The following is a 13,549-nucleotide window of genomic DNA, read 5'->3' on the forward strand; positions in this document are numbered from 1 at the left end:
AAAATGTTTAAATTCATGTGAAATGAACGCAGGACCATTATCACTAACAATTGTACTTGGAATGCCGAATCTTGCAAACATTTCTCTTAAGATTCTTATAGTAGAGAAACTAGATATGCTTTTTGTTTCCTTTACTTCCAACCACTTTGTATATGAATCTACTGCTATAAAAAAGTATGTACCTCTGAATGGTCCTGCATGATCTATGTGCACCCTTTCCCAAGGAATATTGGAGTTTGGCCATGGTTCATGGTACTTTGGAGGATCGTTTTTATTCAATGCACATGGTTTACATGAATTTACATAGTTTTCTATGTCAGAATTCACTGTAGGCCACCAACAATACTGCCTGGCTAGCTCTTTCATTTTTGTTATGCCTGTGTGAGCTTCATGTAGTTCTTTCAGAATAGTTTTTCGTAAAGTACATGGAATTACAACTCGAACTCCTCTAAATAAACATCCGTTTTCAATTGACAGTTCTCCCTCTAAACCTTTGTATTGTTCAGGCTTCGTAATGTAAGAGGATATCATTAGGGCATTGTATACCAACTTTAATTCTGGATCGTTCATAGTTTCCCTTCTTACTTCATTACTTGTGACAGTTGTGAATTAGTGGCCCTCAGTTGCAATGGTTGCAATACTTGAAATATTTTTGATACTATAGTTTAATAGGATTCTGTTAATCTGTTTTGGCATCAAGTAGTTGAGTTGAATAGTGCTGTAGTGAATAGTGAGTAGTCTCCACGAATACAAATACAGTAAACTACAAAAATTAATTTAAATACTATGACAAATATTATGTAATTTATGGCATATGTAAATCAAATAATTATTTTTAGAACATCATATACAACAGTCATTAGTTTCTTAAAAGGTCGCCAGTCACTAGCACCCTTTTCTAGCCAATCATTCGAGATTTCTATGATCACATTCATCGTCACATATTGCAATTAAAAAAATAAAACCCATCAACACTTTTTTTTGTTTGACCCAAATGTAGCTGTCGAACATTTATCCTGCCTCTTAACTATATGCTATTTTTTTCTTTACGTGTATGATAGAGTGACACCATTCAGAGTACGTATTATTATTAACTTAATTTTAACGCTTTCACAATAGCAATTACCATACAAAAAATGCATGTATAAATTGATAGACACTATAAAAAACAAAAAGATGCAAATTATTTATTTGCTAATTATAAAAGATTATAGGCTATATATTCTACAAATATAATATGATTTTATTAATAAAAATATCTGACATGTTTTAAAATATATTTATAAATAATTTAAATATATAATATAGTTTCAAAAATATTTTATATATATATTTAAAATATTCTCAACCATGGTGGAAGGAAAAAACATAGGTGTGCTATTCCCGTAAATTCTGACGTCACTTGGATTGCAAACAAAAGATCACCTGATTGTAACTGTCATTTTGGTATGTGTTTGTTTTGATTTGATTGTTATTGTTTTTGTAATGTTTTCAAAATAGTGGAATGGCGATTTGTGCATTTTCCGGTTGTAAAAATTACTATCGCAAAACTAAAGACTCCCAAATAAAATAGTATAGATTTACAGAAAATGATTATCTAAAACGACAGTGGTTACGATCGTGTGGTCGGTTTGGCATTAATGTGAAAAACGCACGGGTCTGTTCGGAACATTTCGTAACACCTTTAAAATTCGTAACCGCGTTTTAAGAAATCGGATAACAACTTAAAATGTAATGATCGACAAACCCTTTCTAAAACTGAACTGAACAACGTTAAACTTTCATTTTATTGTATAATTGACTGTTAAAAGTATCGAATTCAATATATTGTGGTTATAAAAGTGACCAACCTCTCATTAAAATAGAGTTCATTTTAGTCGGTAAAGGTTTAATTAAAAATTAGGTTTATTGTTATAATTGAACTAGGATACAATACATAAGACAAAATACCCTAAGTCATGGCATAAAAAAACAAACAAGACATTGCAGTACTGTACAGTGTGTGATAGTTGTAGGCCTACAATAAAGACAGTGTTCAATAGTTACTAATTAGCCTAGTTATGATTGTTAAATTTCTAACTCTATGACTTTTTAAATATTTAACATTGAAAATTACAAACATTGGAATAAATATCAAACAAACTTTTAAACACTCATTAAAACTTTTTGTTTTCTTACAGGCTCGTCTACCTTTTTAACTTCTTTAACTTATTTGTCATTTTTTTCCTTCCTTCCTCAAATGCAGCATTAGAGTTTGTGTTGAGGTGCTTTATTCGTATATAAGTTCTAACTTGTATCAGTCGTAACGCCGCTTCATCGGGGATATTTGGATACAATTCTTTGGTTTTAATCACTTTATCAAACACTTTGTTTATTATACCACGCTCTTTGCAAACACATTCACCATGAATTTCATTGAATGCATTTTCAATCTGTCTGGCAAAGCCTAAGAAATCGTCTGAAGGGACGCTTAACCCCCCTTTGGAAACAGTCTCGATCCACTGCTGAGATGTTTCTGGATCAACGCTCAATATGTGGCTTGAGGGTGTTCCCAGGTGGGGATATTTTTTCTTCAACTTAAATGCGACATAACCAGCCACATATCGCAGTCCTTCGTCCCCTATGATGTCTGCTGGTTTTGACTCTGGAGGTATTATGAATGACAGATCTAGAGACAAATCTTCTTCGTCATCGTCCATATCGTCATCTGGAGGCGTTGTAAGCACAGTGCCTAAAATCTTTGCGCTTTGGCAGAACTCCATTTCAACTCCTTCGCAAGCTGTAGGTACATATGTTTCAAAGGTTGAAACCAAGCACGTTTCATCATCCGGTTGGACATTTCCTTTCACAGCAAAGGCTGTAGAGGAATGTTTGCCTAGGATATACCATCGTAATCTATACGAGAACTGCATTGGATCTGGGTGGTCATACGCCCTACCCATACTTCTTATGTAGGAGAAGAAGTTTTCCAAGACATCTTGGTTCAGTTTTGATGTAATTATAAATTTAGTTTTATATCTTTTGTGTAGATCATCAAACATATCTTTGAGTGATTTATTCGTGATTAGAATTCCTTTTTGGAATGGCAGTAAGGATTTCTTTCCAAATACTAATATGGTTGAAATGAACTGAGACATATTATCCAATATGTTAGTCTGTTTCTCGATCTGAACACCAAATGCACATTTCTCAGGAATCTTGTGATTTGGTATTTGGGAATTAAGTACATCAAACCAATCATTAAATAACCCAATCATTTCAGAAGTGAGCTTCCAGTTAGGATCCGTCAATAGACCTTTTTCTCCTAAGAATTCCACAGCCTTAGAGGTACAGTTTGACATTAGTTGGGCAGCCAGTTTGACGTTTTGTTTATTTTTGACATGTATGTGGTCACTTTTCAGCTTGAAAGCAACTTTTAAGTCGGAATCTTGAAGCTCCATAATTTCTTCAAGACACTTAGAGGTTATGTGAGTTCCGTCAACAGTAATGAACCCTTTGTTCAAAAAGTGATTTCTAGCCAGTTTCAAGAGGTGTAGAGCGTCACCAAAAACGTAAATGTTTCTTGATTTGTCGAAAGGATTTGGAAAATAAGTTTTATTTGTAGTTATTCCTAATGAATTCCAAACTGCTCGGTTTTCACCGCCCAAATCGCACGTTACTGATACAATTTTGTATCCAGTCTTTTCAACTGAAGTGATTATCTCATTTAGAGTTCCAAGCGTCATTGGTTTGTCAAACTCGTAGTAAACAGGTTGCTTCCACTTTCCTGTTAGTCCTCTGATAAATGCGACTTGCACTTGCTCATGAGGACCAACAATCTGTTCATTTATTTTATCGAAACCCATTCGACCACTCACACTCATTTCGTCAAATGAAAGACATGTGAGTTTTTGAAATTCGGTCATTGTCTTAGCATATTGTTCAAGGACCAGTAACACATGTCTCATTATTCCTGGCAAACATTCAAATTTGGAGGCCAATTTTCTGAGAGTGCTCAAAGCAGGAAGAGGGTAATTTAATTTGCTTCGCATGTAGCGGTAAGCTTTTGCACTTATCGATCTGAGGCTGATGGCGCAAGCAATGTCCTCGTTTGACCAACGGACCCGTTTTTTCGGATTTAATAAAACTTTTGTTTGTCCTGGTGTAAAGACTTTGGACAACACAGCAGTTAATTTCTCATCTTTATGTTTACACTGAGCATTTAGTTCTTTCATTTCTTCGTACAAAGAAGATTTTTCTAAAACTGTTTTACAAACTAAAGATTTCATTTCTTGTTTTAGTTTTTCGTTTTCGTTTTCTAGGTGTTCAATTTTTTGTGACATTAATCTCAATTTTTCTTGCAAATCTTCAATTTCGTTAGGTAAAGTTTGGTGTTGGATTTCAATATCATTTGATGACGATTCTTCTGTTGTTTGTGAGGTTGCCAAAGTGTTCTTCGTTTCCAAAGTGCCATTTTCGTTTGATTGTTGGATCTTCAAAGTTGGGATTGCATCTTTTTTTAGGTTCCTAAAATTGGTTGGTTTATAATTTAGAATTTTGAATTTTAAAGGTGTTACGAAATTGTCCTCAGTAAAATGTTCCGAACAGACCCGTGCGTTTTTCACATTAATGCCAACCCGACCACACGATCGTAACCACTGTCGTTTTAGATAATCATTTTCTGGAAATCTATAATATTTTATTTGGGAGTCTTTAGTTTTGCGATAGTAATTTTTACAACCGGCAACTGCCCAAAACGCCATTCCACTATTTTGAAAACATTACAAAAACAATAACAACCAAATCAAAACAAATACATAGCCTATACTAATTTGACAGTTACAATCAGGTGACCGTTTGTTTGCAATCCGAGTGACGTCAGAATTGACGGGAATAGCACACCTATGTTTTTTCCTTCCACCATGATTCTCAACACATATTTTTTTTTATATTTAATAGGAAAAATATAAATATAAAATATGTATATTATAGATTCTATACTTGTTTTATCAATATATATTATGAATCTATTTTATATATTCAAAACTTGTATTTAATTTATATTTTGCATTGCTTTTTGGTAATATTTTAAATATATATTTGAATATATCAAACTATTATTAAAGATATATTATATATATACAGGGTTAGTAAAAAGTGTGGAGACCCCCTGTTATTTTTTTAACGGCCCATACTAGAAAAACTAAACTCGGTACACCTTTATGGCATGTTATGAAGTACTTTTTGGGCATAACCGTCACTTGGTGTACATCCCCAAAATGGGGGATTTTGGGGAAACTCAAAAATTTCAAATACAAAGACCTACCGAGTGACCCCTCATTTTGAAGGTCCTGGTAAAAGAAAACCAAAAACGCAAACTAGAGGTATTTATCTCAATCCAGTAAAAAATGGCAGCCAATTGAAATTCTCAGAAATTGAATTTAACTTGCAGCTTTCCAAGTCTGGAGACCCCCTGTAAATTTTGTAGCGGCTCACACTAGGAAAACTGAACTCTACACACCTTTTTGGCATGTTATGAAGTACTTTTTAAGCATAATAGCCACTTGCTTACCAAACCCAAAATGGGGGATTTTGGGGGAAACTCAAAAGTTTTAAATGATAAGCCCCATCAAGTGATCCCTCATTTTGAAGGTCCTGGTAAAAGAAAACCAAAAACGCAAACTAGAGGTTTCTATCTCAATCCAGTAAAAAATGGAAGCTGATTGAAATCTTTAGAAATTGGAAATAACTTGCAATTTTATATTCAATTGGCTGCCATATTTTACTGTGTTAAGATAGAGACCTATAGTTAGCGTTGTTAGTTTTCTTTTATTATGGCCTTCAAAATGAGGGGTCACTCGATGGGGCTTATCATTAAAAATTGTTGAGTTTCCCCCAAAATCCCCCATTTTGGGTTTGGGAACTTATGAGAATTTCAATTGGCTGCCATTTTGTACTGAGCTGAGATAGAGACCTCTAGTTTGCGTTGTTGGTTTTCTTTTACCAGGACCTTCAAAATGAGGGGTCACTCGATGGGTCTTTGTATTTGAAATTTTTTAGTTTACCCCAAAATTTCCCAGTTTGGGGATGAACACCAAGTGGCGGTTGTGCCCAAAAAGTACTTAATAACATGCCATAATGGTGTGCCGAGTTTAGTTTTTCTAGTATGGGCCGTTAAAAAAATAACAGGGGGTCTCCACACTTTTTACTAACCCTGTATATTATTCGAGGTTCTATCAAATACAACTTTAAATATATAAAATATTTATAAAATAAATATTTGAGCTACTAGGGATATTATAGAACCGACTTGTAAAGTTGAAACAGCTGACTAAATTCTTTTATTCCCTTTAAATATTAATACTCATAAGGTTAACATGGGGATTGGGGAACTACAGTGCCACTGGGGTGGAGTCCGAAAGGATTTTTGAGATAAGAATATGTGAACTATCATTATGCCAAATTTCAGCCCAATCCGTCCAGTAGTTTATGCGTGATTGTGCAACACACAAACACGCACACAAACGCACAAACTCACAAACTTTCACATTTATAATATCAGTAAGATAGTCATACAGATTATATGAATGTTGTTTTTACTATCAGCTGTCTGTTTTGTTGTCCAATATTGTTCCTTGTCATGAAAACATTAATGAGAAATACATTTGATTTTTTTATAGTTTAAATTCGTTTTTCGTCGTAGTTATACTTAGATTATCCCTAAACACCTCCACTTGGGAGAATAATTCAAGAGTTTTACAGTCAGATTGTAAACAAGAGAGTTTGTAAACAGTTTATGGAAGTGGATTCTAAAAAGGCCATAATATAATTGATATAATTGAAGCCTGATTGAGGTACGTAATCACTCTTCCAACAGTCTTTATGGTGTAGAAGATCTTTGAAATGTAAAAGAGTATTGAATGAATTGTTATTTTAACATGGAATTAAGTTTTAAAACCTATTGAAATGTGCAATTTGCGCATGTTACAAACTAAAATTCACTTATTCTGGCGGCAGTGTTTTTTAGCGAATTTCCCTATAGGGAAGTAGCTATTACCATAGGTGGCACGGTAAGACCTAGACCCGGGACCGATTCACTTTTTCATTTTGATGTCCCCAGAGGCCAAAAACACCATTCATTCAAATTTTTATATATTTATGTGTTTGCCGTCGTCGTTGTTTTCTAAGTCTACTGCACAAAGAGGGAGTGGAAGTTTGTTTTTGTTGAGTAACCTAGTGACTCTAATGACAGGATAGTTTTGATCCGTTAGCTCAGTTATAATTTCATTCTCAGATAATGATGTAAGGATGTTCCTAAATTTCTAAAGTCATCTATGTTCGACAAGTTCTTTTTAAGGAACTGCCCTCGAACTTGATGAGTTGAAAAAGTTGCTTTTACCTTATTTCGGACATCTTTTATTATTTCTTGGTGGTTGTTCACCTCGTGCAAAAATATAGGAGGGATTTTTAACTTTGGGTCATTTACTTGATTTTCCAAAGTAGAATATCCATCTCAAGTGATTGATCCACGTCATTACCATTAGAACTATAAGAATGTTCAGATATTGCCTTTACATAGTTCACTTGAATCTCAAACATATCGTTTGGGTTGAGATTCAGAGGAAGAAAAGGTAAGTTTACGTTTTGGAAAGACAAAATCATCATCAGGGTCACTTATATTTTCATTAAAAGGCATAGTGCTATGCCTTTTAATGAAAATATAAGTGAAATAAAAAATATATGAAATAAATACAACAAACAAAAAAGTTCCTTGCTCAAGGAACTTTTTTGTTTGTTGTACATTATACTTAGCTTTGTTTACATTAGATGTTGACATTCTTGTAACAGGAGGTAGGTTAGATTTATGTTTGAACAAAGTTTTATGGTTTAATTTAACTATTTCTGCGATACTATGAAACAAGTACAAAGTACAAAGAACAAACAAAGAATTAAACTTGTAACGACTTTAAAGAGAGTCCGAGCTCAAAAGTACGTAAAAAAAGTTTATTATTCACAGAGGGAAAATCAACACAGTCACTATAAAGAAGAACCAGTTGAACTCTCATGTTACTGAGTGAAAATTTAAAAACGTACGTTTTCATGTCCCTGGCCTTTTACTTCGTAGACACTGGATTTGTAGTTTATTATTATGTGTTTTAATATTTTTTGGGACGGGGGCAACATGTTACACACATTTATTTGGTTTTAAATAGGTTCTAGGTATTTTTTTCGTATTTTTAAAGTCTCGAAATTCACGACCATGACGTGTCCCTAGGGTGCATTTTCCAACTTTCACGCTGTTTTTAGACTAATTATTCATGCCGAAATATATAAAGCCATATTTTTATGTCATCAATGGTTATTAAACTTACAAAAAAGGAGCATATTATAATTTTATTGTCATTAAAAACTGACTACCATGACAAAATAAGTCTGTCCCTCGATTTGGCGTCACGACCATTTGGGAAAAATTTTCAACTTTGGAGCACGACAGTGGCAAGCCTGTCGTCGATGGAGTCAGTTGGTTTTAGAGACTAGTTCGGGGTGTATGTCAGGATTGTAGTGCCGGTCGTTTCGAGTTGAAAGGAGGAATTACAAGATTAATAAAGGAAAGATTGTGTTTTTTGTAATTTTTGTGTGTCCATGACTGTATGTAGTCATTCGATGAAGTAGACATGGTGTTAATTTTTGTTTATAAGATATTTCAATTGCTAGATTAACCTAGAAGTCCACTTTGTATCCTCGAACATGAGGTGCAGGGCTACCGCCAGAACAGAGTCAAATAACACGTAATTTCACGACCAAAGTTTCACGACCATCGCGGGTTTTTTCACGACCAATCCAGCCTTATGGATTATAGTGTGTTTGGTCGTGACAATAACTTTAATATAATTGTAAATTGAACAGTTTAGTTCAATTGAAACACATATTTTTATTATAACTAACAGGATAATTGAAGGATTGTTTAGAAAGATATGGATTATTCCAGACAATTCACGACCGTACCGCTTGTCCCTGACCATCACGTTTATGATTTCTATCATAAAAAATTCAAAAATTAAAATATCGTCATATTTTAATGTTTTATACACAAAAGAAGCACACCTCTATACAAACATAACGATTTTTCGGGTCTCAGGTAAGTTTTTTCGGAGTTATACAAACTTAAAAAGATTTTATTGGCTTTTTTTCAATTTTTTGAGTTTTTTATTTTTTTCCAGAAAAACCAAATATACCAAAAGCTCAGTGACCTTTTTATTGTATAATGGTCATAAAAGTAAATAGGTTTATAGCGAAACATAGTTATAAAAATAATATTAACTATTTTTAATATTCATTTAAAAATCCGTTATGGTCGTGACAGGATTTTGTGTTTTTCCACTAAAGATGCTCTTTGAAAAAGAAACTACCAAAGATATTGCGTTACCATGGACATTTTGTGAAACTTCAAATAATGTTAATGAAATAGAAATAATAATAAAAGTTTTGAAAAAAGGGGAAAAGAATTTGCAAAGTGCTTTTCCTGAAAACGTACGTTTTTAAATTTTCACTCTACTACCACTGATTGTGTGAGAGTTGTTCTAAGATTGAGTTATGGCTAAATCCACAGAAAAATGCCCCCGCCTCAGCAAACCAGTAGATACTACAAATTTCGATTAGTGTGTTTGGATTTTTACTTATATATTTCCATAAACAAGTTGTATTTATTCAAGTAACATTATAGCTTACAACGAGTAGGCCTACTTAGGTTTGCTGCCACGTGAAAGAGAGAAGTCTTATTTTTAATAATAGTATAGGATAAAATTAATAATTTTTTTACAAATTTGATCAAAATATAGGATAAACAAGCGAACTACGACAGTTTTTTCTCCCTTCATAAGAATAACATTAGAATTTTCAATATACAGTTTTTTCCGCAATATTAAAACAATGTTTACTATACAAAATTGTTTGTCTTTATAAGCTTTACACGATGGTTGCAATACAGATCACTATTTGTTACTTGTAAAACTTTAATGGTGGCTTAGAGAATGCTAAAATATTCCTCAATTTACAGATCCTGTATTAAAAGGAGTTGCACTTTATGAGACACAAAGTCACAGAGACACTTCACTAAGGGGAAACGGACAAACCTTCCCTAGTGGAAGAGATCAATATATATCAATACAAAAATTGTATATTGATACGTATTGATACGTATGTGTATTTGGGCCAATACACATCAATACACATCAATACATATCAATACAAGTAAATAGGATCTGAGTCATTAGCTTTTTTGAAAATTATTTGTAGCTTGTTAAAAAACCATTTTTAATTTGTTTCAAAACATTAAATAATATCAACTATGCACTAAAAATAAAATAAAAATTAAAAAGTAAAAAAATTCTTGGTATAAAGTTCAGTGGGATCCCGAGATTTGAACCGGGGACTCCAGCATGGAAACCGGTTGGCTTAGTCATTACACCACGGACGCTTCATGATGGACTGAGTAATGATAGCCATTTTGAATGCGAGAAGCTGTGTTAGGCCTCATAATTTAACTTGATAAAGATTTTCAATGACATTTGTGTCATTTCAAGCATGCTTTAACATGTTTCAAAACTGTTTTATTACCAGTTCAAACTGTTTTCTTGCTACTTGGGTGATATGAATAGTGTCAATACAATTTATTTTTATTGATTTCTAGAAATAAGGAATTCAATAATGAATTTGTGAGGCATTTTTATCCCTAACGATAACCCAATAAGCAAAAAAATTGTTTAAAGTTGTCGAAAGCTGTATTACAATAATTGTTGTATAACAATTTTAAAACATTTTGATTTAAACTTCATATTACAACAATTTTGATATAAGATTGAAACAATTTTAAAATTGTTTAACAATAAGTTTTTTTGAGTTGAAAAAAATAAGTTTCAATACGAGCTGTAAGTGTTTTACAACAATTTTAAAATAGTTTTACAACCACTTTTTTGAAGTTTAAGAAAATCAGTTTTAATACAAGTTGTAAACTGTTTTACAACAATTTTAATGTTTAGCAATCAGTTTTTGGAAGTTTAAAAAATAATTTTTAATACAAGTTGTAACTGTTTTACAACAATTTTTAATGTTTAGCAATCAGTTTTTGGCAGTTTAAAAAATAAGTTTTAATACATAAGCTGTAACTGTTTTGCAACAATTTTAAAATTATATATTTTTAAATTACCTATATTGAGTTTTAGGTACCTCAGCTAACGCCTATGACCTAGAACTAGAGTTTTTCCTTTTTTTCAAAAAATAACATTTTTATTACTGTTTATTTCACAAAGTTTACATTGGTATTTTGTATAATCCATAATGTTCATATGTGGTACTTTTTAGAGATATTTTGCATTTTATTTATCTGTATTGATGTCTACTGATTTATATTTACATCTAACATATTTAAAAAATATTCTCTATTGATATCAATGAACGATTTGTTTGCTCTAATGATCTATATTGATATATTTTATGTTTATAGATGTCTAGTGATATGTATTGACTAAGTTTTCAGTGATGTCTATTTGTTTGTATTTACTTGTAATGATGTCCATGAACATCTATTGATATCACTAAGCATCTAGTGATATCAATAGATTTTTTCTATTGATTTCTATTGATGTCTTCCACTAGGGTTTCCCAGGGTTAAAATTGACCTGCGAATTTCTGGCCTGTTTTGCAAGGATGGACAACCTTTCCCAGCACTAATGAAGGGTCGGGATGGGATAGGTTGGCCGCCCCTGCTGCCAGGATTTCATCGAGTTTGAGGATAGTTGACAGGGGATGCAATATTATATTCTAGCCTTTACACTCCGATGCACTGGAAGATCATATTACAACCGAAGGATTGCTACTTAGAGGGTGGCAATATCATGAAAGTATGCTCCTTTAGTAATGGTCTACAGTAAAATTAATACGCAAAATAAATATTCTTTAAATGTGTCAGTAGGTAAGCACAATAAAAGGTGTCCTCCATAAGAATCATATGGGGACCAAGTAAGCAGTTTAGCTGCAATAACAACTACAAAGGGTGTGTTTTTAAAAAAATATAAAAAAAAACAATAAATAAATATTCACAAAATAAATCAAAATACAAAATTGTCAATTGAAAAAAAAATTGAAATAAGAAATTTCTATAAGAAATTGATTTTTGCTTATTCTCTTTAACATTCTTAGGGAAAATCCAATGAGGCAAATAGAAATTCGCAGGTCGCAAAAAGAAAATTAGTCTGCAGGTTTGCTGAGGCAGAGATATTTTTATTTTTTAACTAACTACTTTAATCGGCTTTTTAAATGTTTTAAACTTTTTGGTTATCATTTATATAGATTCTTTTGCTATTAAAATTCCACCGCCTGTTAACTTTACCAATCAATAATACCATTTATTACAGTCAATATAATAAATAGTTTTACATTTCCCTCTATGTAATTGCAGTTAGGATGACAATGAATAAACAGTGTTCTTATTACAAAGTACTACATCAAACCAGTGCATTTGAATAAAATAGGTTATTCTTTTTACATGTAGCATAAAGCAAAATTTCTGCTGAACAGAGTCATCATCCATGTTTACGTATATGAGCCTGGCAACAGTAGATCTTCAAGGTCTTCCACTTTCTGTCCCACTTTGGCACCTTCAGCTGCTACTCCTTGATCCAGTTACACTTGTGTTGTGCTAGTGAAAGGAACACTTCACATTTTTATCTACTGTTAAGAGTTTCTTAGAATTTTCATTTATTTTAAATAAAGATCCATAAGGTAAGTAATCTTTAACAATTGGCAATTGTTTTATTTATTCATTTTTACATTCAGATATATATTATTCATCTCAACTTTACCGTGCATGTTTATAAAACTTTGCCCAAATTTGTGTCCATGGGAGGAATATATTAAAAATACTATAAATGGCTTTCTAAAATTAAAAAGTATATTTTTACCTTTTTTGACCCTCAAGTTCAAATCCATTTATTTATAATTTCATCAATCAAATGGTACTTAATATTTGTTATTCACAGACTTTATTAAAAAAATTACACATTAATAGTAGTTAATAGTAATAAACCTCAAAGAATTGGATGCACTCAAACACTAAAACTTTTGTATATGCACTCAAGATCTCACTAAGCTTGAATTGTTACAACACTGTTGCTACTTAGACCTGTAACCCAAATAAATAAGTTGATCAAATACTGGTTATCTGTACTGTGCTCTTCAAGTGTTTTAAATAGGTGATAGGTAATAATATAAGATCACTATTGTTGTGGTTTTTAAATCAGAGTCAACATTTGTGCATTGTATTATTGTGAGAATATATTATATTTTTTAATATCATTATATCCAGAGTAAGAAAAATTTGTCAGCAAGTTAATGAGTTATTCATTGTTATCAAATGTTTAAACAGTAGTTGCGGCTTTAAAAACCCTTGGTTAGTTTCAGTTTGATGAAGTGCTGAATCTTATTCATAGTTTGCTAACTAAATATCTTAAAGAACAACCTGAAATTACATGTTATTGGCAGTGGCAGTATTTTAGTCATTTACTTCACAGTA

The 13,549-nt window shown here is 32.2% G+C and overlaps 1 protein-coding gene across 2 annotated transcripts in view; it reads left to right on the top strand.

Moving 5' to 3' along the window:
- The first annotated feature begins 12,575 nt into the window (after window positions 1-12,575).
- The window catches only part of LOC128983554 (heparan-alpha-glucosaminide N-acetyltransferase), a 178,335-nt gene continuing 177,361 nt past the window's right edge, over window positions 12,576-13,549 (top strand). For both annotated transcript variants that reach the window (XM_054402867.1, XM_054402868.1), the window contains exon 1: window positions 12,576-12,759. The gene's annotated coding sequence lies outside the window, so the exon portion shown is untranslated. The remainder of the gene's footprint in view (window positions 12,760-13,549) is intronic.

This window comes from Macrosteles quadrilineatus, unplaced genomic scaffold (assembly GCF_028750875.1).
Source record: "Macrosteles quadrilineatus isolate MER2022 unplaced genomic scaffold, UCM_ALF_1.0 Scaffold_1__1_contigs__length_201487025, whole genome shotgun sequence".
Lineage (NCBI taxonomy): Eukaryota > Metazoa > Arthropoda > Insecta > Hemiptera > Cicadellidae > Macrosteles > Macrosteles quadrilineatus.